At 49.6% G+C, this 5,963-nt stretch overlaps 1 pseudogene; it reads right to left on the bottom strand.

The window, feature by feature from the left end:
* Nucleotides 1-3,470: 3,470 nt before the first annotated feature.
* Nucleotides 3,471-4,053, bottom strand: LOC149997079 (putative non-functional immunoglobulin lambda variable 5-48 pseudogene; annotated as a pseudogene).
* Nucleotides 4,054-5,963: the final 1,910 nt, after the last annotated feature.

Genomic DNA, 5,963 nt, shown 5'->3' with positions numbered 1-5,963 from the left:
CAGTGGTGCACGAGAGTCTGTGGGGAGGGGCCGGGTCTGGACACACAGAAAGTAAGCCTGGAGGCTGTTGGTGGGTCAAGGGCAAAGGCTGGCTTCAGACCACCCATCTGGTGGACCACAGGCAATGCCAGCATCTATTCCATTGGCCACTCCAGAGGCTACAAGTCCACAGTGTGAGTGACAGGGCCATGTCCCTCTGACTCCTGTAGGGGCACCTTCCTTGCCCCTCCAGAGGTAAAGGAGGTTTTCCAGAAATGTCAGGGTTCCTTGGCCTGTAGCTGCATAAATCCAGTCTCTGCCTCTGCCTTTACAGGGCGATCTCCTTGCGTCTACCTGACTTCACATGGCCGTCTTCTTCTATGGGCATCAGTCATGATAGGTCAAAGGGCCACCCTCCCATAATATGGCCACATCGCTACTCAGAGAGTATTTTTAAATAAAACTACACTCTGAAGAACCTGTGTATGGGTTTTAACATATTTCCTAGTAACAATTTAACAGTCACCGTTTGGGAAAAGTAATTCTTCCCAGGTGTTTTTTACTGGATTCTGGACATTTTGGAAAATACATTAGGACCCGCTGGGTCCCATCTACTTTCTTTTTAATCAGGTGAGCCTTCTGCTGAGCTGCACCTGGTCAGGGAGTGTGTTTGGTTGCCACCGGCCACAGCAAAGGTGGAGTCCTGCCTCCAAGGCCAGCTCTGTGCTGCTGACACTTTCCTAACACACTGAATCAGTGATTGTCACCAGCTGGTTCCCATCAGGTGGGGTGTGACCAAGGCCCCGCTGGCTGAGTGAGTTCCTGAGCGCAGTGGGAGTGGGCACTCAGCCCCCCACTGGGCCCTTTGGTCTCTCTTACACCAGGGAGGGTGGAGGGCAACTGCAGTCCCAACTCCCCTGCCTCCCAGTTCTAGTTAGTGCTGTTAGTGCAGGATGGGGTCAAGGCCCATTTCTCACTGGTCCCCACAGTCACCATCAGGGGCGCACACGTGCACACTAGAGCTGCCCTGTACCATCTCATTTAGTCACTTTGCTGCAAAGTGGGGTTGAAGTTCAGCTCCCCACTGAGCTGCCACAATCACTGATGGGACCGTGGGTCTTTCCTTTAACTGTTTTGTCTGGTTAGAGTAACAGAGAAGGCCTGGCCTTATGCAATATGTTCCAAAGCATTTCCTCCTCCTCTGTTTTCTTTTAAAAATTGGTGTATAATATTTATTAATTCCAACTTAAACAATTGATACAATTCACCAGCAAAGTCACCTGAGTCACCTGAGCCAGGCCCAAACACTCAGGACCACTGGGGAGACACCCATGTGGGCGTGTTGGCCAAAGCTTAGGAGCAGCTTGAGCATTATGTCATCTGTCTGGGTGACTCACTCCTCTCAGAATCAATCCTGCTAAACACCTGCTATGGAGAAACCCGGGGCCCTGCACAGCTAGTGGAAATGCCAGTTGTCCAAACACATGAGGAAATATTCTGTCATTGATTTCTATGTTGTAAGATGCCGAGTCTCAGAATGTCTGCCCCGAATCAGTCAGGATACTCTGTGTAACGCTGGGTAACAAAGAAACACTCACTCACAGACTGACGGCAAAACATGCAGCCAATAGAGCAGAGGTTCAGAGCATTTCCCAGCTGCCCTGATAACAGCACCCCAGTTCCACTCAGTGTCCCTGGGATACCTGTTGATGGATACCCTGCCTCCTGGAGATTCTGACCCTGAGGACACTGGTTCAGCAGAGGGTGAGCCCTGACTCCTAGAGAAACAGAGAAGCCTGAGATCAGCAGAGTCCAGAACAACATCCGCTCAGAGAGAGGAGAGCTGTGTGTGTTTGGAAAGAGTGCAGACCAATACACCCTGAGGGTCCAAGCATGAGGACAAGTGGCCCCCTGTCCATCTTATATGCCTTCCATCTCCTGAGGGCAGTTCTCCAGCAAACTTACTCCTGGGGCTGATTCTCTGTAAGAGCCTTTAGGCCCTGGGGCCTGGAGCTAGAGAAGGCCAGTGTGTGAGAGGCCACGCCCCTCGGACCAGGCTGAATCAGAGGCAGAAAGGAGGCATCTGGTGCAGATTAGCTCTGATAACAATTGCACTTCATTGGAGGTCCAGGTCCCGAGGGGGAGGGATATCTGTGCACTTTCACCCTGAAGGCACAGCGTCCTCAGCCACGGGATCTTCACGTGTCAGGGAGCACAGGACAGGGGTGAGCACGCAGCCCCTTCTTTCTGCCCTGACACCACAGCCAGGCTCCACAGTACCCAGAGACCCCAGGTGCCTCCCTGGGGGTGCCAGCAGAGAGTGTTAACTTCTATTTTGTAAAAATAGCAATGCATGGGATTTCATTAATGTGAGCAAAACGTGTGTGTGGCTGAGTTAGTTCTGATGTTCTCGGGAAACACATATTCTCAGGAGGAAGAAGAAATATTTGTATGTTTTAAAATGTGCAGCCAGTCCTTCCTTTGTCCATGCCATCCAGGCTGACTTTTACGGGGATCAGTATTTCCGAAGGGTGAATAACAAATACATCAACAGCTTCTATGGGCAAATACTCAAAGGTTGGGTGGACACATCTTTTAAAGAAAAAAACAATAATTTTATTGTCCTATTACAGAGATCGGCTTGGGTGGTGGACAGCGGACAACTATAACTGGGAGATGACAGCAGGAAAGAACTGGGCAGTGAGTTCGTGCTGGTCTAATATCTGTTACCCACCCTCCCTAGAGGCAGAGCCCTGGGAGCTACAGCAAGGACTTGGTACTGTTTTTCTGAAATCTTAAGTGAGGAATGGAATTAAGACCCAAAGAGCCAGCGGGAGAGATGAGGAGGGTGAGGGAAGCAGCAGCAGGGAGAGGGGAGGAGAGGCCATGTGAGGGGTGCTGGCAGGGAGGGTCTGTAGGACGAGGTCTGTTTACATGTGCGGGCTGATCCGGAGAGAGAGGAAAAGGTCTATGACCAAGGAGAATATTAACATATCACCATAGATGTATCATTAGCAACATAATAGTAACACTTCAAGGCTTAAGTTTTGCAGGTGAATATGACTGTCTTCTCTTTTCTTTCCTTTATCCTTAATTGACAACATGCTTACTGATTTCAGTGAGAGAGGAAGGGAGGGAGAGAGAGAGAGAGAAAAAATGATAAAACATTGATCAGTTGCCTCCCACACATGCCTGGACTAGTTGTGCCTGACTGGGAATTGAACCCACAACTCTTTGATTTATGGGACCTCACTCCAACCACCTGAGCCACACTGGCCAGTGCAAACATGACTGTTTTGATCATCCTTTGTAGTTGCAGACACAGTATTAAGTTCTTGCCTTCCTACTTCCCTGTGCGCATGGACAGTGGGGCTGGATTACCTCACCCGTGTGGGTCCCTGGAATGCCCTGTCCTACCTTAGTTGCTCATTCCCGCTCATGACCAGGTCTTACTGAGGAATCTCCACTGCAGGCGCCTCCACAGAACTTTCTCAATAAAAGAGGCTCAGAGCCAAGGTCATTGGGCCCAGGGGTTTTTGTCTCACTTCCTCGTCATCTGAGCCAGTGTGGTAACTATAGCTGCTCCCACTACCATGAGCTGTAGCACAGTAATAGTCAGCCTCGTCCTCAGGCTGCAGCCCGGAGATGAGCAGGAGCCCTGCGTTGGCCGAGGCATCTTTGGCTCCTGAGAAGCGGCTGGGGACCCCGGAGCCCTGGTGTTTGCTTGAGTCTGAGTAGTAGTACAGCAGATACCGGGGAGGGCTCCCTGCCTTTTGCTGGTACCAGTACATGGTATAGCTGCCAACACTGAAGCCACTGCTCAGGGTGCAGGTGAGTCTGGCTGTTGCTCCCGGAGATGCAGAGAGGGAGGGCGGCTGAGTCAGCACAGGCTGCGAGAGGGAACCTGCAAACACAGACATTCATGGTTGGTGGAACAGGTACTGAGGGTAAAGTTTCTCAATGCTCTGGGCAAGTAAAGAAAGATGTAAGCTAAGTGGCTGTCCTGGCACCCTGAGACCTGTCCCTACCTGAGCAGTGACAGAGGAGCACGAGGAGAAGAGGGGTCCAGGCCATGGTGCACAGCCCCTGAGCCCCACAGTGGGGCTGGGCTGCCCAGGCCCCCTTTTCTTCCCCACCCTCCGCCAGGGGAGGGGCTGTCCATGCAAATGTGTGTCCATCCAGGGGCTGCCCAGCCCCTCCTGAGCCCTGGTGCTGGGGCTCAGCTCACACCCCACACTGAGGGGAATCAAGGTTGGCTTCACCCCTTGGGAGAGCCCTGGGAGGAAGCACCTGCTCAGACCACACAAAAGTCCCTACTCAAGGGACTCTGCCATGACCCATGGAACTGCACTTGGACTTTATTTGCACTCTCGTTGTGTCCTCAGGTGTAACTGTCTGCCATCAAGGTCCACCCCGGAAATGCAGAGACCAGCTGGGTCGAAAACGAAGGCACAATTCCCCAGGTGATCTCAGCAGTTACAGAAAGAGTGGCCACTTCTTCTTGTACCTTATCTTCCTGGGATTTAACAACCTTCCAGTTCAGGACAGATCACTACACAATAGAGATGAGGTAATTTTTTATACATTATGGATATGGCTCACTGACCTTGCAGGTACCATGCTGGGGTCGGTTCCTCCGCTGCACTTCCGAGTGTTCTGAATGTTATGTCCTCAGCCTGTCATTGGCTGTGCGCGGCCCTGATATGCTATGTCCCGGGGATGCTGTAACGAAGGACCGCAGACTGAGAGACTTAGCACAAAGGAATGAATTCTCTCCCAGTTGTGAAGTTCAAGTCTGAGATTAAGATGTCAGCAGGCCCGTGCTCCCATGGGGGCTCCGGGTAAGTCTTTTTCTTGCCTCTTTCTAGCTTCTGGTGGCTCCTGCCAATGCCTAACGTTCCTCACTTATGCACCAGTCCCTGTCACTGTCGTCACACCTCAACCCTGCAGGAAACACAGCACAGTCTTCAGAGATTCTGTAAGGAACACGCTGTATCACAGAAAAGCCAGAGATGGCCCTGATCGATGTGTCTCAGTGAGTTGGGCGTAGTCCCACCAAGCAAAATGTTGGCCGTTGGATTCCCAGTCAGGGCACATGCCTGGGTTGTGTGTTCAGTCCCCGAATGGGGCGTGTATGAGAGGCGACCGACTGATGTTTCTCTCTCACATCGATGTTTCTCTCCCTCTGTTTCTCTCTCTCTTCCCCTCTCCTCTAAAAATAAATATATAAATTCTTTAAAAAACAATAAGAGGAAGAATAACCAGAGCTGCTCTACTTTTGTGATTCCAATACTTTCCTCATGCGCACTAGGTGCTCTGTATCACAGCATTGGATTAAGGTGGGGGTTGGGGAAGAAGCTTTATGCTCGGTATAAAAATAATTGACATTAAATTTATATTAAGTATTACATTTTATGCGTTGGCTCTGTTATTTTGTTATTTTGGGCTTTTCTCCAAAGTCAGTGAAAGAGGTAATTTTATCTGGTTTTATTATGTTTTATTAAGTTTCTACTAAGTTTCTCTCTAGCATTCATCTTCACAAATAAAATCACAAATGTATAATATTACTGTTGTTAACCTGGAAATTAAAAGCCAAAGTGAGAGACAACAAGCATTTATTTGACATACAAAGTAATTGCAAACCTTGGACATAGATGCATACAGAAAGCCAAATTACACCCAATTATGGGGTGAAGGCAGTGGTTTTTATGAGAAAGGGGGGAAAGTAATTACATGAATAGAAGGGAAGTATTTCTGTTGGTAATAACAAGCCAATGAAAGAACTTTTACAGGTGGAAATAAGCTAAATTATTTTTCAGCTAAACGTGGTGGTGCACATGCTAAAGAATGTGTTTAATTTTTAGCCCTGTAGTCAGGTGTCTGCTCTCCTGTTAGCTTTGCGAACAGCTGTTTGGAACATATCATTGCTCTGACCCAGCCCAGAGGTTTTCCTTTGGCCTCAGCAATTAACTACAGAGGCTGGA

This window comes from Furipterus horrens, unplaced genomic scaffold (genome assembly GCF_987537825.1).
Source record: "Furipterus horrens unplaced genomic scaffold, mFurHor1.1.pri manual_scaffold_11, whole genome shotgun sequence".
In the NCBI taxonomy this organism is placed as follows: Eukaryota; Metazoa; Chordata; class Mammalia; order Chiroptera; family Furipteridae; genus Furipterus; species Furipterus horrens.
The sequence above is the reverse complement of the archived record's forward strand: the minus strand, read 5'-3'. Positions and strand labels throughout refer to the sequence as shown.